General features: G+C 35.5%; 1 long non-coding RNA gene and 1 other non-coding gene across 11 annotated transcripts; both read right to left on the bottom strand.

Annotated features, from left to right (window-relative positions):
• Positions 1–10965: 10965 nt before the first annotated feature.
• LOC131651653 (uncharacterized) lies at positions 10966–14756 on the bottom strand. 10 transcript variants are annotated; one of them, XR_009298450.1, is made up of 7 exons: positions 14700–14756; positions 13823–14026; positions 13607–13726; positions 13403–13513; positions 12851–13149; positions 11436–12720; positions 10966–11292 (listed from the first exon to the last, which is right to left on the bottom strand). It is a non-coding gene; the product is annotated as an uncharacterized LOC131651653 (long non-coding RNA). The 10 variants fall into 10 exon arrangements; XR_009298456.1 differs by having other exon boundaries at positions 11958–12720; XR_009298457.1 differs by having other exon boundaries at positions 10966–12148; positions 12254–12720.
• An 8277-nt stretch (positions 14757–23033) lies between these two features.
• On the bottom strand, positions 23034–23140 carry LOC131654300 (small nucleolar RNA R71). Its single transcript, XR_009299341.1, has one exon. It is a non-coding gene; the product is annotated as a small nucleolar RNA R71 (small nucleolar RNA).
• Between the last annotated feature and the right edge of the window lie 504 nt (positions 23141–23644).

Raw genomic sequence — 23644 nt, 5'->3', positions numbered from 1 at the left:
CAGGTGTTTGTCATACTATTTTCTTGTAGCATTTTCTTTAACGGAACCTTCATGCTTTTGTTTGTTTAGTGATATGACTTTGGGTTTCTGAAACTACATATCAGGTGACATCTCTGCAAGGAGCCTATCTGGCCAAGTGTTTTGACCAGGTGACATCTCTGCAAGGAGCCTATCTGGCCAAGTGTTTGGACCAGATGGAAGAATGTGAAAGAACCCAAAGGGTCCTATTAGGTTCAGGGGATAAGGTCGTCATCGGTTCAAACCTTTCAGGTAACTTGACCATACTAACGTACCAAACTAGATTTACTTTTATCATTCTCTTTACGTTGACACGATGATGAATGATTCAATGTTACCTCATTAATACACTTTGTTAGAACATGAAATGTTCTGATCATATTTTCTAGTTTTGATGATAACATTAGGAATGAATTTTGTATAAGACAATATGGTACTCTAATAAGTTACCTTTTCCATTTCAGGAAAAGTGTAAAAAAGTATGCAATATCTTATCTTTCAGAAGCTCTGACCTAGATGTTCTGGATGGCTACATCAGAACATGGTCCTGAAGACATCAGAACATGGTCTTGAAGTTATCAGATCATGACTATTAGAAGCAAGCTCTGAAGATCTGAAGGTATCATGATTTAAGGAACTTCCATAGTGTCGTCCTCGGTTTTTTTCTCGTGTGAGATACGAACTGACTCTTCTTTTATTTTTTGAGTTTTGAAAATCAGAGAGTCACCACCGACTTTTATTTTATCCAATTAAGGAAAGGTTTATAAAAGAAACAGAAAAAGACCTTTAAGAGATTTTGGGTTCGGGGGTAGGTTATACAAAGGGAAGGTATTAGCACCCCTTTGTATCCATGGTTATCCATGGTGTAGATGTTTTGATTGGCTGCATTTTGTGGTAAAACATTCATGTGTATTCTGTTGTCTTGACTAAGGTCATGACATGTGGTGTGTAGTGTTAAAGGTTATGCAGGTTCTGGTTGTGTAAGCTAATACATGCTGTGAGTTGGATGTCATGCTCGACGTCATGACATCAGTGTTTGACAGCAGTAGCTGCTACAGTTTCTATTCTATTTCTATTATGTTTCCTTATTTATCTCAGTCTTTATTTTGGGAAACTAAAGATTGTGCTGATTGTACATTAGTAATAGAACAAATCATGGGCTGTCTTTTTGGCACCCTGATATGTGAGAAGCAGAGAATTGAAGTGAAGAATACTGTTTGCTGTGATTTATGCAGAACAGGTACAACATCAAGATGTTCTATGGAATGTCACGACATGCTCTGTGACATCAGTATTTGACAGCAGTTACTGTTATATTTAGCTGTCACGCGCCTGCTGAGCTGGAATATAAAGATTCAGTAAGTACTCAAAAGATGCAGAATTTTCTATGGAATATTATGCAATCCTATGTGGCGCAGGTTTAAAGGTCAAGAGAATCAAGATTAGAATATTGGAGAATTATGCAGTTTCCAATTATGAAGATAAATTAGGAAACTTATGATTGAAGACCTTGTTTTTAGCAGAAAGTTTTCTGTGATTTGTAACAGTAAATAATGTTGTGATTGTAAGCCCAAGTCCAGTTGGGAATAGGTTATAAATAGGAAACTTTGTAACCTAGTTTAAGAAGCTAGCCAAGTATTGACAAGATGTAGTTTTTAGGGTTAGCCGTGTAGGTGAACCTCCCGGTTTTTGGGAAGGTCACTAATTTGTGCCTCGAAGCCTGTAGGTAAGAGGTTTGTTTTATTCACTCAGAAGTTGTAAAGCAATGAGTGGAGTTGTGTGCTTGGAGGAAGCTTTGAAGCAACTCTAAGATATGTTTATTTGTGTGCTTTGAATGTTGGTAATTAAGCCGTCGATGCAGTGGCTGAGGTGTTGACTGCTAGACATCATTGCTATGATTGGGAGTGGAATGGAGATATTCCATATCTAGGGAGAACCTAGGTAGAGGGGTCATTGGGTAGTGATTAAGTGAGGAGTTGTAAACTGGAAGTTTAGCTCTGAATTAATACTGCTAATAGTGGACTTCATCCCTGGCTTGGTATGCCCCCAGAGTAGGTTGGTTAGACCGAACTGGGTGAACAATTCTGTGTGTTCGTTACTGTTTGTATGTTGTTCTTTATTTTCTGCACTGGTTTATTAATCTGGTATAAGATGTCGTAACATCCAATATGACATCAAGGAATACTTCCAAAGCTTGCTCTTTTACAGAACCACCTCAGATCAAAATCTGGTTGTGATAACTGAGTTATCATTGTGCATAAATGGTTCCAGTATTATTATGATAGTTTAGCATACAGGTGTTGAACCAAAATTAAAGATCATCCTATCCTACCATTGCTGCGTTTATAACAGACCAGATGTCACGACATCGTATATGACATCTGGGTTCTGTCATACCAGAATTTCAATTGGTATCAGAGCAGGCATCCTATTCTGTTTCAGGATGAGATCGAGGGATGATACTTTCTGGTGCAATGGTAAAGGAGAAGAAGAGCACTTGATTGAGATGTAAAGCCTGCCCGGTTTGATCTCTGTGTTAAAGGAGTGATCAGGAGACGACTGGTTTTTACTGGAGGTTGTATGACATGGAAGTTTCAGCAGATCTAAAGAAAACACATGGTTTTATTTTCATCTCAGAAGAAGATTTTTCTGCAAATCCGGTATTGAAGACAAATTTGTCCAGGATATGTATTTTTTTTTAAGGAAGAAGGTGAAGCTATAAGTGTTAATATCAAATTCTTCATGCGGGAGTGAGGATCTTGATAAATTATCTCTTAAACTTATTTGTGACCTAATTAAGAGAATCTTCTTGATTATGGCGTCCAATATGATCCTGATATATCTGAAGATGAACCTTCTTGTGAAAATTTTCTCTAAACAAAGGAATTCTCATCTAGAGAGAAGTTGAAGGTCCAAAGTCACCGTTAATGTCATGACATCGTAAGACACTTTAGCACTTTATTATAAATGATCAGTCAAGACCTGTCAGGTTGAAGGTGCTATGAAGTATCTCTGGAGCTGTGTTCGATAAAGCTGGGGCTGATGAAAGATAAGGGTATTAATCTTATTCTGGTCTATAAAATGCTTGAGCTTATTTCTCATGATCTCTGAGTTCTTCAAGAAGAATTTAAAAGGAGATCCGTGTGTTATGAAAGAAGCCGACGTAGCTGAAAAATCTGCTGAGCAAGGAGGGTTCACATGATTGGTTGAATGGTCCCTTGAAGTTGGAGGATGGACCATTCATGACAGGGTAAGAATGAAACCTACATGTTGTTGTATGCCAAGGGAGCAGCTATGTTAGTAGGTTATTGTTGTTTGGATATTGATTTACTTTCAAACCCAACCTAGTGCACCTGGATTGATATGTTTGTGCAAAGGTTATTGTGTTAGGCCTGAGGTTTGTTGAGGATAAATTTTAGTTATTTTCCGCTGCACGGTATTTTTGTTAACCATGGTTTATATAAGTATAGTCCCCTCAACTGGTGTATGAAGTATGTATAGGTATAACTCATGGATTTAATTGCCTCTGGTAGGGATGTTGTATGATGAGACTTTTATGTACAATGCATGGATAAGCGGTGTGGAATTTTCATGATTGATAGTTTGAGGGGGAGATTTGGTTAACCTCCCCACGCCTGGTTCAGCCTTGTGTTTAGTTGGCTGTTGAACGGTGTCACATGGATCTGGCTGTTGCGTGACACATTTGTAAGAAAAGATTCATCTATCTCTTTCCTAAGGGTGAATCTAATTGGGAAAGGATTTAAGATCAATTGCTATTTGTGCCAAGTACAAGTATTTAATTGATTATCCTTGGAGTTCAAGATAACTGATGTTCTTAAAGATGTTGGAACATCTCTTCTTCAAGACCCTGTACAGGAAGGATAGTGCATTTGTTTTAAGATCTATCTCTTTGGTGGCAACATAAACATATGATCTCTGAAAAACATTTCCTGGCAAGAAACATGTTCAGCTTTGGAGTTCACAAGAAGAAGAAGACATCATCATCTTGATGGTGGTTACTTGGATCAGTTTATTTCTGATCTATGTAAGGAAGTGCATTGGCTAATGTACACTGTGAAGCCAAGAACAAGTGGCAGTATTCTTGACATCATGGAAACAGCTTTGCTCAAGGAAGTGGAATCCTTGGTACAGCTAGAGGATTAGTCTCTAACTAGTCCTTCTGATGACTCATGCATCAGAGTGTCTGATGTCGTTAGAAAAGAAGCAGGGATTCATCATAGTGTGGGCTTGGATGACATAACTGTATAACTGCGGGATGGAGGTTGCTTACTCAAACTTGGTGTCACAACTAGGTCTATGAGAGCATTGAACTCTGGTTCTGTAAAGGGAGGAAGTTCTTTCAAGTGGCAGAAGAAGGAACTGATGGCATACTGTATGCAACTACCAGTTGAAGAATAGATGTTCTGGTGCTAAACTTATGTAGTGTGAGTACATTTGTTTGGAACCTACTCCTGATCTGGAAGAGGAGACATCTGCTTTTTGTGTTGATTGGTCAGAATACAATCAACTGAACCTTCCATCCCAAATGTCAGTTTATTTCAGGCATAAGCTTATGGGAGTTGGAAGTAGAGCTCAGTGCAAGTAAAAGGATTCATTCAGGTTTTCTTTTCAAGACCTCTATGAAAATTCAAGATGAGCTTATATCTGGTATGTTCTTTTGATCAAAGGAACCAGATGTGTGAATTGTTTTCTTAACCATAGAACAGTTAGTGGTGAAAACCGAATACTCTGTATCGTGCATAGTGAAATATGGTTTTGAATATTGTGTGATGATTCAAGGGAGTCAGATTACTGTATGGAATCTGAGGTATTTTCAGGAGTTATGTCATAAGTGAATCTGTTCCAGAAACCTTGTTGAGGGAATCTCCTCATGGGGTACAGATTGTGGCATCCATTATCTCAAGAGAAGTCTGAAGAAAAGTTTATTGAGATATGGCATATATTATCCCTTAATCATGACTGATGTGTAGCTGAGTTGATGGTGTTGGTCGTGCTTTCTTTGCCTTTCCCCAAGTGTCATACAGGAGATGTTGAATGAGAAATCCAAAGAGTCTAAATGAATGATGTCATAACAGATGTTGTAACATCATTGTCAAGAAGAATGCTTTCATGTATGAAGAAGAGATCATTTAGAAGGACCTGGTGTGAGAAGCAAATTCTATCTGAGTGACTAATAGGTGCTTTGACGGGAGACTTAGTACTTATTGGATGTACAGCCTGAATACAGATTCATATACTCTGTCGGGAGCTAAGTATGTGTATGAAGTGTCCATGGTCTGATTTGAACTATGCATCAATTATAGTTCTGTGTTATCTTCAATTAAGCATTAAGAAAGGCAATGGTTGGCTGGTGAGTTGATTCAAGAAGAAGAAACATATAGGAGATGGTGAGTATCTTGATGGGAGCTGGATATTTACATCAACTATGTGGAAGAAGAAGAAGATGTATGTGATGCTTTGTTTTGTATGTTACATCACAACACTTGAAGACACCAGTAAAGATTAGGTTCAGATCTATCTGTTGAAGACATGTTCAAGAGCTATTTAGAAGTTTCTTCTACTTCAAGGTACATGAAGTGGCAGTCCGGATCTTGTGTAGCAAGCAAACTAAGGATTCCAAATTTGGAAAGTGTGGCAGTTCCAAATGAAGAATGCTTCAGGTTAAGGACAATTATTCAAAACATCCTTATGTTGTAATTCTCAGGGGGAGTATGAAGTATGACAAGACATCAATCAGTGTAGGTGGTGGAACACTCAGAGATATTGTAAAGGAGTTACTTTGTAATAGTGGAGTGTGTCAGCTAGTTAGTTGGGCAGAGGGTGCGCTCTTGAAGATATGAAGATGCGTCTTATATTTTCCATTCATCATTACAAGTTTTCCTGTATGAAGCACAAATTATCTCAGATAGGGGGAGTGTCTTCTTAGTTCAAGATATAATTCTAGAAAACTATCTTGGTCTGTTATACTCTATCATCATAATGAAGGTGGTCCAGCTCAGCAGGAGCTTTTTCAACTTAGTTAGAGGAAGTTTCTTATGAAAAGGTTTATTTAACAAGATGTATCATTACAGTCAGCTTTTCTGGGAATGGTTGAATCTAATCATGTGCGACTGGTATCCACAAATCTTGAACTCGTCTAGTGGCTGCATGTCAACAAGTGTTGGAAGGCTCTTCACAGTTGCAATATACAGTCTCAAGGTGGTCATGTCATGAAGAGTAACTTTTAAGGGGGAGATGTCCGTTGCTTTGGCAACATTTATGGCCAAACAGGGGGAGAAGAGAGTGTCACCCCAGATCATATTGAACAAGTTGGTTCTGTTCATGTTATGTGATAGTGTAGCTTGTGGAACTTGTTCAGCACGACTGATGTTTTGATGTGCTTTAGCAATTTTGCATAACTGGTAGTTTGCTAGTTGTTTTTCTACTATGTTTCTCTAATGTGATGACAAAATGTTTTAGCCAAAAATTTGCCAAAGGGGGAGATTGTAGATGTTTTGATTGGCTGCATTTTGTGGTAAAACATTCATGTGTATTCTGTTGTCTTGACTAAGGTCATGACATGTGGTGTGTAGTGTTAAAGGTTATGCAGGTTCTGGTTGTGTAAGCTAATACATGCTGTGAGTTGGATGTCATGCTCGACGTCATGACATCAGTGTTTGACAGCAGTAGCTGCTACAGTTTCTATTCTATTTCTATTATATTTCCTTATTTATCTCAGTCTTTATTTTGGGAAACTAAAGATTGTGCTGATTGTACATCAGTAATAGAACAAATCATGGGCTGTCTTTTTGGCACCCTGATATGTGAGAAGCAGAGAATTGAAGTGAAGAATACTGTTTGCTGTGATTTATGCAGAACAGGTACAACATCAAGATGTTCTATGGAATGTCACGACATGCTCTGTGACATCAGTATTTGACAGCAGTTACTGTTATATTTAGCTGTCACGCGCCTGTTGAGCTGGAATATAAAGATTCAGTAAGTACTCAAAAGATGCAGAATTTTCTATGGAATATTATGCAATCCTATGTGGCGCAGGTTTAAAGGTCAAGAGAATCAAGATTAGAATATTGGAGAATTATGCAGTTTCCAATTATGAAGATAAATTAGGAAACTTATGATTGAAGACCTTGTTTTTAGCAGAAAGTTTTCTGTGATTTGTAACAGTAAATAATGTTGTGATTGTAAGCCCAAGTCCAGTTGGGAATAGGTTATAAATAGGAAACTTTGTAACCTAGTTTAAGAAGCTAGCCAAGTATTGACAAGATGTAGTTTTTAGGGTTAGCCGTGTAGGTGAACCTCCCGGTTTGTGGGAAGGTCACTGATTTGTGCCTCGAAGCCTGTAGGTAAGAGGTTTGTTTTATTCACTCAGAAGTTGTAAAGCAATGAGTGGAGTTGTGTGCTTGGAGGAAGCTTTGAAGCAACTCTAATATATGTTTATTTGTGTGCTTTGAATGTTGGTAATTAAGCCGTCGATGCAGTGGCTGAGGTGTTGACTGCTAGACATCATTGCTATGATTGGGAGTGGAATGGAGATATTCCATATCTAGGGAGAACCTAGGTAGAGGGGTCATTGGGTTGTGATTAAGTGAGGAGTTGTAAACTGGAAGTTTAGCTCTGAATTAATACTGCTAATAGTGGACTTCATCCCTGGCTTGGTATGCCCCCAGAGTAGGTTGGTTAGACCGAACTGGGTGAACAATTCTGTGTGTTCGTTACTGTTTGTATGTTGTTCTTTATTTTCTGCACTGGTTTATTAATCTGGTATAAGATGTCGTAACATCCAATATGACATCAGGGAATACTTCCAAAGCTTGCTCTTTTACAGAACCACCTCAGATCAAAATCTGGTTGTGATAACTGAGTTATCATTGTGCATAAATGGTTCTAGTATTATTATGATAGTTTAGCATACAGGTGTTGAACCAAAATTAAAGATCATCCTATCCTACCATTGCTGCGTTTATAACAGACCAGATGTCACGACATCGTATATGACATCTGGGTTCTGTCATACCAGAATTTCACATGGGCTCTTAATTGCTTAGCTCACTTGTTTGAATCATTTGTCTTACCTTGAAATGCTTGTATGTGGTTTTAAAATACCTTTGTAAATTAACTTTGCAATGATCCTTGTGCGGATGTATACAAAGTGTTTTATCTTTCGAAAGATGTTTTGAAAAAAAGATCTTTAACTTCGTAATGATCCTTGTTTGGATATATACAAAGTATTGTCTTTTTTTTTGAAAGTTTTGTTTTGAAAAAACACAGTGATATGTGAAACATTTGTTGTTTTGATTTGAGCAAGCAATTAGGAGATCTACCCTAAATTTATAAGGTCCTTTCCTATTTTCTTTTAGAAAATTTTCTTTGACTGGATACAGAAAGAAACTAGTAGAAGACCCGTGCGTCCGCACGGGTAATTTGAATCTTAAGATGAATAATGTATTACAAACGCATAAAAGGAGTTAAAAATTCAAATGAGAAATGTTAAATTAGGATTCATAAAACATATATAGATGTAATGAAACTATATATAGTAGCTACTTAAAGAAATTGGAAATGCAATAGGCAAAAGGGTATTATAGTGATGGCGGCCCGTGAAAGTAGTAAGTTCCAAATTCACATAAGAAAAGTATTATGGTGATGGTGACCCGTAAAAATAGTGAATTTCAGTGATAAAATTCATATAAGAAAAGTAGTATGGTAAGAGTGACCCGTAAAAATAGTGAGTTTCAGTAATAAAATTCAGTACTTAGATCGACTTCAGTGGCGAAGCCAAGGCCCGGCGAGGTCGGGCACCTGCCCAGGCTCTTCTTCGTGTAACCTCAACCTCCAACAGTACACGCTCGAATCCTCGCTCTCACAATAGTAACAATTGCTTGGACTCTTTTTGGATTCGCCCATAGTTTTGGTTCAGCCATGATTTAACTGGTTCAGCTTTGGTGTTAACTGGTTCAGCTTTGAAATCCTTCTTCTAGTTTCATTAGCTTTCAGGTTGAATTTGATTCGTGTTTGCATTCCGGTTCTGAAGAATATACAGCTTTCGATGTTGCTCACAAAATGTTCGACGAAATGCCTCCACCGGTTTCTTCTCTTTTCTTCTGCTTCTGTTTTAGTTTTCTTGTGATGGGATGTTGAATTGTTACTAATGATGATGCAGCCTGTGAACTGGTTATTGTGTTGCCGTTATCGCAGTTTTGAAACTCGCACGCCACGTGTTCGATGAAATGCATAGGTCGGTTTCTTGCTTCTTTTACTTGTTTCCATGCATACTACACTTTTTGTTGGAGCATCTCTTTTTCGTCGAAGTAATAATAGCGTAAGAAGCTTAACGTTTTGTTTAACTTTGTCATCTGCACCTGCTTCTCGCTCTTCTGATAAGTTTTCTAATAAGAAATGGAGGCAACAGTTTTCTCGGCATTGGAGCCCAGCGGCGTCAAGATTATCAAACAAGGTACTTTGTTTGGGTTTTTCTATTACTTTGGTTTTGTTGGTTGTTTGTTTCCATAACCTATGAGCAATCTTGTTTCGAGGCCTTTCTTATTTCTTTTCCAGAATTTATGTAATGTTAACTAATTATAGGTAGAGAATAGATAAAGTTCTGTCACCTAAGGTTTTGTTATGATTAACAAATTGAATTTTGGTGTCATAGATAGCTCTTTCACTTTGCTCACTCAAACTAAAGTTCTTATCTCTGTAATGTTTCCTGTTTGAACAGTAGCTAGCTTAATCCTATTTCCTAACCCTCTTTTTTTTTTCCAATTCAAGCTCTCTGTTTCTTTTCTTTAGTTCCAAAACTTCTAATCTATGTTTTGAACATGTTTAAGTTTCTTATACACCATCTGTATGTAAATCTATATTAAATTCAGTAGCAATAGTTCCAAAACTTATTGAAAGCAATTGTATTCAATAAGTTTATTTTCAAAACTTATTTCCCTCTTCATGTAAATCTGTATTCAATTCTGTAACAAATCTTTTGCGGTGATATAATCCATTTTTTTGGAATCTATTAACAGTTTGCCCAGGCTTCGTACTTTTTCTGGCTTCGCCACTGATCGACTTGGTTGTTACCGATATATAATTGTTATTATAAAAAATGAGAAACTATGAATTATGATTAGAAAATGAAAAAGGCATCAGTATATGAATTTGTAGGATTTTGAAACATCACTTCACTCCTCGTGCATTTCCTTTTTCTGTTGCAACACTCTTCTTATCCGTCAATTCTTCATGTATTAGTTGCCGCTGAAAACAGATTGGACATTATTAAAATACTCGTGCATCAGTACGGATTTTAATTGTTTTGTACATCATAATTATACTCAAATATATATTGCAAAGAGTACTTATGAATATTTTTTTGTTTGAATCTAATTAATTGTGTCCCTTATCACTTTAAAATAAAATAAAATCACATCATTCATTTGAAAATAAGTTATATTTCACACTTCACTCATGCATTTCAATTTAACTAATTTTGTTATTAAAATAATGTATTATATTTAATATAAAATTTATTTATTTATTTATTTATTACTTAGAGAAGATATGCATTTCATATGTATTTAAGTCTAAATTTATTTATTTTTAAAGTAATATATGCATTTAATATGAATCAATTACGATCACATTTTACTCATTTTTTTATATTCATTTAAATTTAATTTATTTTGTTTATAAAATAATCAAGCTTATTTATTGACTATTAATTAATAGTCAATAATATTTTATATATATTTTCTTGATTGTGTCCCAAACTATTTTATACTAATAATTTCGACAAAACTTTAGTTTGACATGAGCTTAGTTTATCTCTTTCTCGTTTGATTTGTATTGTCTCAATCTTTATAACCTCCCTTCTCATAGTTCTGATAATTTTATGACAGTATGATAATATCTATTTAATTAGTTTAATTGTATATATCTTTGACATTTCAATATCATGATGGGTACACCGTACACAGCAATTTGTTAATTGCTTAGAGCTTTTTTAAATAAAAAATTAATTTTATAATAAGGGCAGCATCATATTACAATCTCCACATAAAACCAAATATACACCACATGACACATACAATACATCTCTACCTATAGCCACTAATAACACTACCGACAACACAAGCTGCTATGAAGCGAGGATAATCCAGGCCCTTTCAAATGGATATAAGCTATAGCAGACCTAGTACAAAAGCTGTTATGGTGCAGGTATCAGTAAAAAGCAGGACAGTGTTGAGAATCGTGATTGTGTACCTGCAAAAGTAAAATTTTTAAAGAGTGATATACAAATTCAAAAATTAGTAATGATGAATAATAGATGTCCCTAGTAAAGGTCATGTTGAAAATGCAAAAAGAAGTACAATTGTTGAAACTAAATTGAATTATCATAGACTCACAAGTAAATGTTGGTTACTTATATGTTATATCTCTTAAATAACTCACTGTCTCCATCAAGTCCATAAACAACAAAATGCAAAACAAATTGGAAAATAAATAGAATCTTCAGCATGTACAACCTGCAGACCAAGATTAATTGATTATATCCTCCAAAATCAAACACAGCCTGCAGACCAAACAAAATCCTCATACACAATGCATTTCAAATTTACAGTAAAAACACAAATTCAAATTCACTAAACAATGCATTTAAATTTTAAAACAAACACAACAACTTCACATTTCATTCCAAGTTTGCATCAACACCGACTTCAATGCATAAGCTCAAACACCGACATCACCTCAACGTGTTAATTTCCACATCACAATATATACTTTAAGAAAACAACCGTAAAACTCTCCTTAACAATATAATTTACAGCCTGCCATTAGAATTTACTCTCCTTAAATAGTGCTAGCTTAAGTGTTCATCACAATCATGAAACAACTTAGAAAGAATCTCATAACGCGAATTTTCGAACCTATTCTGTATCAAATAAGTTTTCCAGGTTGAGTACTCTTGACATGGATATCAATTCAACTGCATTCATCGACGTTGGCTTGTTGATCATGTACCCATGCAAGAAATTGTTGTGTTTGGTTTGATTCCCCTTATTTCTAAGTACTTGTGGAATGTCTTTTGCAGGCTCTCATCCAAATCCCTGTCAATAACCTAGAATGCATTTTATCCCCTTACTCATTTTGGATTCTTTAAAATAGCAACCTTTATAATTCCAGACCCAACATTCATACATTCAGAAGAATGAAAAGTACTTACACAAGAGACAAGCAGGATGCTCATGAGGCAGCTAAAATAACTTCATTGGTTCTGTGACAATAAAAAACTTGCAGTAAAATTAAATCAGCAAAGGAAGGTCTTCAAAATATTGTAGTAAGATTAAACTTGCAGTAATAAGAAACTTGATAGCAGACAAGGTTACAAAAAAGATCTTCAAAACATTCAGGAGTCTTGGCATTATTACCCTTGAAAATATAATTATTAATTTTATACTACTAAGAAATGTTTAAAGCAACACATGATTTGTATGAGACATACATGCATTGCTTTTGACAGAGTTTACAAAGAGGCCCATCTTTCGGACTCCAGCCTTGAGTGTATTCTTTTTCCTTCTTACCACATCCGCTTCGATGACAAACCTGTTTCCAAACAGCATCTGATGGTAAGGGATAGCTGATGTCGACTAAAGGAGTCATGCGCCGTTTGCTTCCACCATTTATTAATCCCTGTCAATTATAGAATTTTGTTGAGTCATTACATATAAAGAAGCAAATTAATATTAGAGGGGGGTAAACAGTTTTATGAAAAGATCAGACATATCCGCAAAAGTATAGTTTAAGTGCATAGTGTACCAACCTTCTCGTTGTGGCTATTACTTTCACTTAAATAACACAGTTCGACAACCAAAGGAAGTTGTAATGGTTTTCCAAGTAACTTATTGCGTGCAATTGGTCTTAAACTCTTCCACTCATTTGCAAAATCCAGAAGAGCATTCATATACACATCGTTATCTTTGACAGTTGCAGGCTCTATATTTTTCTCATCATCATCAGCTCAAGGTCTTCTGGTCGGAAATTTTCATAAAGTGGTTGTGGTCTTGCATGTTTACCGAAAATGCAAGTATAGAGGTGGATCCTTCCGGTGTATGGGCTCACCTGAAGAGTAGAAAAATGCAATTTCTTCACCGATGAGAATTATAAAGTATAAAATCCAGTCATTGCATGGCACCAAAGTAATGGTACCAACATCTACTTGAATATGGGCATCTTGCTCTAACCTAATACACCAAAACCCACAGAATACAAGTTCATCTGTTATTTTGTAAGCAAATATAAATAAACATAAATTCGTTTCAATAACTTTGCTTCCCATACAAAGAAAACGAAAAAATGTACAAATTATTTTCACCTCAAACCGCAGGGGATTAACTTGATTAGAGCATTTTACTTCAACTTCAATAGGATGAGAGGGCTGGTCATTATCCGCATCTGTTGTTAAAGTTGATTTCTTATCCTGAAACTGAAAAATAAGACATCTATACTGTCATAAGACACAAACTAAAGTAGTCATTCCTTCCATTAGACAGCTTCATTGAAAATGCACCTCTATTACCTTATCTTTATCCTCATAACTCTCTTCAGAACATCTATCCTCTACATTAGAAGCATCTACATCAAGATTTCCATCCAAAACTGAAGCATTGCATAAATCTAGGAAGGAAACACTATCAACCTATTCTACCAACAAAATAGAATAATTAGAAAGAAACAACTAATGGAGCGAATATATTTGAGGCAAAGCAACTTAGAAGTATAAACTATGTCATACCATAATATTATCATCCTGATTTATGTTTTTTGCAAGACCAGATTCATCTTCTTGATTTGCTTCTGTTTCATTTGACTTCACTGCAGAGGGTTGCCCATCCAAATGTGTTTCAGCTGATGCATCTTTAGATATAAAAATCGAAACTTTGATCGGGTTTCAATTCATAAAATATAATAGGTGGTCTAGACATGGTTGTTCACAAATCTGAAACAAAAACCAGTTCTGTTAGCTACTCAGAGAAAACAAAGCACAGACACAAAAAATCAGAACTTCATAAAAATAACTACTTTATATCCATACTATCTATAAAAATCTTGATAAACATCACTATATCAGTCATATTAAAATCAGTATAAACAACAAATTTATAAAAATCACAACTTTACCTCAACTTTATCAAAATAACTACAAAGAATACTATAAAATCAATCCTTTAACAACATTCATCAAATAACTACAAAGAACACTATAAAATGAATCCTTTAACAACATTCATCAAAATAACTACAAAGAACACATGACTACAAAGAACACTATAAAAATTCCAACTTTATGTATTTTGAACATCAGTAAACCATATTTGGGAAAATCAACTCACACCAACCAGAATCTAAACACAAATGTCTTGGATTCGTAAAATGAAATGCTGAAAATTTCAAATGTGAAGAAAACATGAAGAAGAAGAAGAAGAAGCCGAGAGAAGGGAAAAACAGAGTGTATTAACCGTGACTTCTACTTTAACAAAATCACAAAAAAAACACTATAAAAATCAGAACTTTAACTTTATTCATCAAAATCCTTAAAAAGATAACTATAAAAATCCGAACTTTATGTGTTTTGAAAAATGAGTACACCATATTTGGGATAACCAACTCACAATATCAAAATCAAAACACAAAAGTCATGAAGAACCGAAACACGAATGTGACGAAAACATGAAGAAGAAGAAGAAGAAAAAGAAGAAGAGAGAAGGGAGAAAAAGGCTTGTATTACCTGTGGAATGCGCAGGAGCTCTGATGAAGAAATGGCGAAATGAAAAGGAGAGAGAAGTATATGGATGCAAAATGAATGTAAAGGAGAGAAAGAGAGGGAAATATTGAAATTTTGTGAACTTTTGTCTACCGTGTAAAAGCCTCAATCAAATTTCAGTATTACCCAATGGTTAAGTTGTTGTTAGGAAATAAGCAAAAGTAAAATTGGGAATAAGGTGCCACTTGGAATAACGGTTACATATGATTGGTCCAATTGAAGTTTGATTTAGCAAATTACCAAAATGGGCATATTGTAGTGTAAATTTGAAATTCCAAAAGGGCAATTAAGGGTGTTAATAGGTATATTATAATCTTAGTTAGGTAGTTGATTATATGAATTGTATTTGAAACAGTAGAATTGATTTTGAAAAGAGTAACAGTGGGATTACCCTAAGAGGTGCAAGTGTGATTGTGTTCTGATTCAGATATTTTTGTCTTTGAAGTTAATGATCTAGCGCTTCAGTTATTATCTTTGACATACACGCAGTTTTATATGTACAGAAATTAAAGTGCGGGAATGTAAAATGCGGAAAGTAAATCTACGCTATTACATCGATTGTGCGAGAAATGTAAACTACGCTATTTACATGAATTTGGCAAACTATACACTTATCTATGAATTTAAATTGCAATAAGATAAAGGAAGTGTTTTTTTGGATTTTTGGATGGTTGATTTTAATTAAAATTAATGCATAATTGATTTAATTGAAAAGCTAAGAATTAGAAATAAAATTTAAACCTAAAAAATTAAGTCTAAAATATATTCATATTGCTTGTTAATTAATTTTAAAACAAAATTAATTTTTTTGTGATTTTTGAAATTGTTTTGGAACTTATTAAGCTAATTAACATATAATTATATAAACAATTATACACATAAATTAAACTTAATGAGAAAAATATTCTAATTATGTACAAAATTAGTTTATAATATATAAACTTAATTTAAATAAAAAGAAAATATTTTTTGATTTTTTTTGATAGTTTAGAAATATTTAAAATGAAATATATGAATATATATTGATTAATTAAACAAATTATTTTTATTATTAAGAAAAATAAAATATTTTTGTGTCAAAAATTAAAACAATATTTTATCAACCTAAAAATATTTTGTGTATTTTTCTGATTTTTTGAAACTATTTTTAAATAATTTTACAAAGAAAATTAAATAAAATAGAAAATATATTAAATTGTGATCCTGTGTGGTTGATGAGAGAGTCTATGGTATGTGCGCGTGTTTTGGTGCGTTGGATGAGTGGATGGAATGATCTGATGGACACAGATGCATGGTACATGGCATGATGGTGGAGCGCGTAGCACAAGATCCCAGAATTAAAAAAAAATTGCGCGCGTGTTCTGGCCAATCAGATGGCGCCACACCTTCATCTTCTACCTCCAGACTCTACTTTTAACAGCGTTTTCTTCCAAAAGGCGCTGTAATAAGTGAGCTTCATCCCTGCAAAATAGCGAATAGGGGTAAACCTATACCAAAAATGTTTCGCGACATGTTCATTCTACTAGCCCTGATTCACTGAGTTCAAATATGCATCTTGTTTCTTCTAATTTTGCCTAAATCGAAGAATCCCATTTCGAGCTCCAAGAACCCTAAAATGGTATATGCTTCAAACCTTCATAGAAATTGAATTAAAGTTCCAGAAATGATCAGAGCATCAAACTAAACACAAATATGGGATTACATCTTATTAAATATGCATGAATATTCGTATTTTTGTAAATTTCAGTTTGAACAAACCGTGGGCTATAGAGCTCGATTTAGTGAGTTTCAAAGCTTGAAATTGATCTGGACAGATTCAGTGATGTTCAGGGATTGTGTTTGAGTGTTTAGTTTGGATTGAATTGAACTGAAACTTAAAATTCGAATTTCAAATTTCTTACAATATTTCAAGCATGATACAAGTGTGTTACAAGCATGGATTTGGTTCTGAAATCGTGTGTCCTTGTTACTGAAGTGTCCTAGTTCATTTATAAGCAATGAATGTGCTGCAAAACTAAGCTACCAAGCATTGATGATTTTTGAATCTTTGAATTTTTTAATATATAAAACTTTGATTTCTTTGGCCATGTCTTGAATTTTCTTCACACCTCTTGCCATAGGTCCTCTATGCCATCTATGTTGCAGAAATTAAGCTACCTTGGTGACTCAAGCAAGAGACAAAAGCTTTGGATAATTTTCTTGCACCATTTCTTTTTTAATTTAATTTTAAATGTAATAAAATTAAACTAAAAAAAATAAAAATGTTATGGGCCTTAGGTTGGTCGTGGGAGCCCTTCAACATTATTGGGAACATGTTTGGATCATGAAAACTTGTCTGGTGGTACTTTGAGACATATGGAGGTCCATGAAATCCATTTGAGGTCTCAAAAAAACTTGTTCTCCTGAAGAAAAAAAACAAAAACCCTAGTTAGGGACTGTTCGTGTAGGAGACAGTTAAGCGTACCTGATTTTTGTGCAGTGCCGAGTCTCTGCTGATCATGTGATTATCAGAAGACTTCTAGAACAAAAATCTTGGAATTTTGAAATGAAAAAGATTGATTTGATTGATGGTACAAAACACATAGAATCGTGCTGTCAGTGAGTTTGACTGTCAACTGGCTGTCCGGGCATTAACGTAACAGTTAAAGTGAAAATTCAACAATTAAAGTTAATTTTTTCTTTTTGTTTTTTGTTGTGTTAATGGTGAAAATTTATTTACATGAGTTGTTAGATAAACACAAACATAATAAATAAATACAATATAACGTACGCGAACGAAATTACCGATAATAACCTTGAAAAATATTTAATGCACAGAAAAAATAAATATTTAACTAGAAATAAACACACATAATATTATCTTGATAATTAAACGACAGTACGACAGATAGTACGACATTTAATACTGACAGTACAAATATTACATAATATAATGAACAGTACTACAAATAAAATAAACGGTACATTAAGCGAAAGATACGACAAACTTTAAAAATGACGATTAAAAACCCATGCTATAAATAACAACATATAAATGAACGGAAGTGTAAGCAACCCAGGTCCGCATTTTTCAGGACTATGCAGACAGAAAAAGGACATGATCACCACCAAGACAGTGATGACCATAAGAAAACACGTATCCATTCACTTTGCCATTTTTGCCGAGGAAGAAGGGAAAATAATTATGAGGTAGAAGTTTGAGAAATGAGTTGAAATTTGATGTGAGAATTTATGGAAAAAATGAGGGGTATTTATAGAGTGAAAGGAAGGATAGAGACGTTGGGGAATGAAGTGATTCCGTACAAAAAAGGAAAATTTGAGTGGTAGTAGGATTTGAAAGAAAGTGTATGGTAGGGTTTGAAAAGAGAGATGTATAGAATAAAGCTAGGATTTGATTTGAAAGAAAGAGATTTGAAAATAATAAAAGATTTTGAAAAATAATAATATAGTACAAAAATTAGTGGGAAACAAAACTAATAATAATTTACTTGTTACCAGTACAGTCTGAATCCCCGGACTCTGCGCCTGCAAAAATTTAATTTTGTACCAATTGCGTCAGTACTATTTATCTGCAAATAAATCTCAAATAAACAGCGTGTGTGAAGTAATAAACAGTACTTGGCGTTTGTGTAAGAATAAATTCAATAGCAAACCAAAATACTGTATAAGAAAAATTCTAAAAACTGAGTATTCATAAAATCAGGATATTTATGAAATAAAATCAAGATTATATAAAACTTCCAATTTTTAGATAGAAGTCTGTTGCCTTCTTTCTGAAAAAAGATGCGGGCAAATTTTGGGGTATAATAGTTGCCCCTATTCAATCTTCTTAAACCTGAAGAGACCGATTGGAATCTGAAGGTAGAAGATGATTGAATATTTAGATGCCCTGAAAATTTGCACTTACCTCCACCGGAAGTGATGTTGGAAATTGCATTTGAATGTTGTCTGAGAAATGTTGTTGGCAGATCGAAACATTACCTGAGATGGGCTTTCAGATGCCATCTAGCGAATGTGTTGATGGTTTATTCTTCAGAATGAATCCATTGATTATATCTTGATGAAGGATTTGAAAACCTCTGCGTTGACCGTTACGGAACCGTCCGAGGTTACCGCTTTAAATCTTGGAGGCTGATCGTTACGGAACTGTCCAAAGTTTTTCCGCTTTAGATTTTGAAAGTTGATCTATGTGGAACCGTCTGAGGTATCTGCTTTAGATCTTTGAAGGTTGATCGTTGTGGAACCGTCTGAGGTATCCGCTTTGGATCTTTGAAGGTTGATTGTTGTGGAACCGTCTGAGGTATCCGCTTTGGATCTTGAAGATTGATTGTTTTAAGGAACCGTCTAAGGTATCGACTTAGATCTGAAGGTAGATCATTAAGGAACCGTCCAAGGTATCGACTTAGATCTGTAGGTAGATCATTAAGGAACCGTCCAAGGTATCGACTTAGATCTGTGTTGCTTGTTTTGTGTTGATAGGTGACTTGGGAAGAGAGATCTCTTCAGAATGAATCTTTGGCATGATTATATCTGAGAGGAATGTTCGTCTGAATAGAATCCAGGGGAACACTGCATGTGATTGAGAATAACTTTGCTGAGGATATTCGTCCACCTGAAAAAATCAAGTTAGTGACATGCAATGTCATGATGCATGTAATGTATATGTTGAGATTCTCAAACTAAATGAGAAACGTGCATGTTATGTATGCGTTTGTCATGAAACATTATATGCTATGTATGAATATGCGTATGATGTATGACTTATGCAATTTAGAGCGTATCAAACTTCTGATTAGGAAAATATATCCCTGCTTCCTATTTTGGAAACGAAGGCATTATGATTGTTGATGATCTTTGCTATCTTGTTCGAGTACACTCAGCTGGGGAACTTCCTTACGGACCAGGGTGTTCTGTTGAGGGATATTTGACTACCGTTTTTGAGGATGAAGGATAATTTGAAAGTTCTGATTTTGATGCACCTTGAGTGGGAATAAGAAAGATGCGTAATCCTCCGATGCACTTTTTGACCAAGCCTCGGTGTGGAGGATCACACCTTCTGGGGATAGCGATCTTGAACAGCCCTGCTGGGGAATAAGGTTTCTCGAATCACTTTGTTGGAGAGAAAAATCTCATTGATGATTTTTCCGAGAAACGTATCTCTGTTGGGGAACTTTTCTCCCGATGCTGGTTTCAGGATGATGTCCAGATAATTGGGACATTACCTGAATGCTATTCCTGTTTTTCTTATAAACATCAGTCATATTCAAATGTATATGTTCATTCAAAAATTATCATTGGGACATTTACGTATTCAAAACAGAAAAAGTGAAAACATTGATTTTGAGCATGAGCTGTATTGATTTTGAAAAAGAGCCATAATAGGTGGATTAGTACAAGGAGACAAAAATCCTAGTAGTAGGAAATTGTCATAAAACTTTGAAAAGTACTTATAAAGAGAAATAGTTATGTGAAAACAATCCAGTCAAGTTTCAACTCTGCTATTGCCAATCTGTCTTCGAGTATCTCATCCCTCACTTGTTGGAAGAAAATGATTGGACTGATTGGTGCCTTTGATGTGTTGAACCTTGAAGGTGAGTAGGTAGTCAAACGGGACATAGTCGTACGCTTTATTCCCTAACTTTTGCCTAGGCTGCCTTTTCAGGTTTTCAGCCTACCGGGATAATTATTATTTTTTAGTCTCTAATTTTTGCCTGGATCGCCCTTTCAGGTTTTCAATCCACCGAAACGCTCATTTTTGCCTAAGTCGCTGATAACACGATTTTATATCGTATATTTAGCTTGAAACCCGTAGATATTTATAGCATTTTCCGTTTATTATGCTGATTTATTATGATATTACGCGAGTTTTTGCTTTGTTTCAGGTTTTACACTCTTATTATGACTATTGGTGAAAAGGAGAAGAAATGGAGCTAAAACGACCACTATTTACGCCTAAAAGATGAAAAATGGGTGCTGAAGTAAAAAGGGAGTGCAAATAAGGCCCAAATATGCTAAAGAAGACCCAAAGGCCCAAAAGAGACGAACCAGCCCACTGAAGATCAAATGTGCGTGGCCCAAACCACACAAGCAAGTGGAGACGCACGTCTCCAACGTCTCCATGCCACATCAGCAAAAGGGAGACGCACGTCTCCATTCCCCTACATTTTCTCCACTTGAGACGCACGTCTCAAGTCATTCAAAGGCACTTCCTGAAGAAGCGAAGACGCACGTCTCCGAGCCCAGTCTGAAAAGCTCCCTCTTTTCACGCAACGTCACAGCAAAACCTCCCCTATAAATAGAACTTGCTACCTCGGTTCTAAAGGTCCGATTTCCTGCTAACGAAGTGCTGCCGAAATTGTACCGTGATTTATATTTTCTGCCTTCTTTCAATTCAAACAGTTATTTTCTCACAACGATTTCTACACCGGAAATTGTTGTGAACCTTTTATAAATCTAGCCTTACGTTAGATTTATCGCTTTTATTTTCCTTGTTTTATTTTCCGTCCATTTAAATTCCGAAGAACAATCCAGCCAACCTGTGGTGGAAGTTCAGTACTCGAAGATTCAATTGTAATTTATTTAATTCAGGTTTAATATTTACCGCCTTTATTTATATATTTATTTGCATGATATATTATATGCCAATTAACATGCCTTTTATTATAAACCAAATTAATTCATGCATGCTTAACCGTATTAATATGTCTGGCTAAATTACTAGGGTATCGGTATGTAAAGTAAGTTAACCGTGGGATCCGAAATAAATTGGCTTAATTATGTTTTGTTAACTATCACCTGTTTTTGATTTGTATGTCTAATTTAATTAGTAAGTCTTGAGAACAATAGAGCGAAAGTTTGAGGTCTTAAGACGGTTAAAGGTTAAAATCAATAGAGCGAAAGTTTGAGATCTTTAACCGGATAGTAGACATAGGACATTAGTTTTAAGGATGGCGAAAGCGTATTAAAACTAATTGGGACTTATTTATTTTCAAAAATTGTTTTTACACCCGAGCGGGATGGCGAAAGCGTACGTTAGGGATATTAGCATGTTCCGAGTCAACAGAGCGAAAGTTTGAGATTAGGAGATTTAAATAGATAACAACTTCATAAAACAGGCATTTTATTAATTACGTTGTTTCCAAAAAGCTTTTCTAAAATCTAATGGGATGGCGAAAGCGTACATTAGGATTAGGATAGTAATCTAAATCAACAGAGCGAAAGTTTGAGACGAGGATTTTTAACCAATTGAATTAGTAAAGATTTTTAATTAAATTATGCAAAAGCCAATGGACCTTCGGATCACCTTAAGTTAAACGAAATACATACTGATATCTGTCTTTTATTATATTTCTTATTATTCACAACCACTCTCCCTTAGGAGCAATCGAAATATTAGTAGCCTTAGCTTTACATAGTAACCTTAGATAACGGTAGATCGATTCATAGTCCCTGTGGATTCGATATCTTTTAAAACTACACGACACGACTGTGCACTTGCAGTCATCAGATTTATAGACACGTAAAGTCGCGATCAAGTTTTTGGCGTCGTTGTCGGGGACTATTTAAGTCGATATCGTAACTCACTGTTACACCGTAGAGACTAGGGAAATTCTTTCCTTTCTTTCTGAACGATTGTATGCCAAATACTCGTTCACAAGGAGGAGATTTAATACAACGAATTAACGAGATCGAACGTTTCATTAACGTCAAACGTCGAGCTCGCAATCTTCCCGAAGTAGCACCAATTCCGATTAATCAGGAATTGACTTTTACTGATCAAATCAATCAAATCACCCCAAAGTTAGAGATGGCTGCTCTTCGTCCTCTTAGAGACTATGCCGCTCCTTCGCGCACTGAACCACACTCAAGTATCGCACCACCCGCGATTGAGGCGAACAATTTCGAGTTGAAACCTTCGTTGGTCCAAGCTGTCCAACATAATCAATTCTCTGGAAGCCCTGCAGACGACCCCAACCTTCATTTATCTGTGTTCGTGCAATATGCCGACACTATCAAAGCTAACAACGTTAGTTCCGAAGCTATTCGATTACGTCTCTTTCCTTTCTCCTTGAGAGATAGAGCTAGAGCGTGGCTTCAATCCCTGCCTTCTAATTCCATAACTACATGGGACGAATTGAAGAGAGTATTCTTAGCGAGATACTTTCCGCCTAGCAAAACTGCTATGCTAAGAGGTCAAATCAACGGATTTACCCAGAAAGATAACGAATCACTCTTTGAAGCTTGGGAACGTTACAAGGACATGCTTATATTATGCCCTCATCATGGACTCGAACCATGGCTGATCATCCATACTTTCTATGGTGGTCTCCTATATAACACTAAAATGACTATAGATGCCGCTGCTGGCGGAGCACTAATGGACAAACCCCATGATGAAGCATACAACCTCATAGAGAACATGGCACAAAACCATTACCAATGGGGTGGAGAACGAGCCGCTCTAGAGAAAGCCCAAACCAAAGGAGGAATGTACGAAGTAAGTGGTATACACCGCGTTAACGCTAAAGTAGACGCTTTAACTCAAAAGATCGAAAACTTAACCGTCACTCCATCAGCCACCGCTGCTGCTGTAACACCTAACTGCGAGATTTGTGGATTGACTGGACATGTAGTTGCCGAATGTCAACTCCTGACTGGAGTCCCATCTGATCAAGTAAACTATGCTCAAGGAAACCCTTACTCTAACACGTACAACCCTGGATGGAAAAACCACCCGAACTTTTCTTATAAAAACAACAACGCATTGTACGCGCCTGGACAAGCACCTGCTGT

The sequence above is a fragment of the Vicia villosa genome, linkage group LG2 (assembly GCF_029867415.1).
Source record: "Vicia villosa cultivar HV-30 ecotype Madison, WI linkage group LG2, Vvil1.0, whole genome shotgun sequence".
Lineage (NCBI taxonomy): Eukaryota > Viridiplantae > Streptophyta > Magnoliopsida > Fabales > Fabaceae > Vicia > Vicia villosa.
This window is presented reverse-complemented; position numbering and strand designations above follow the sequence as displayed.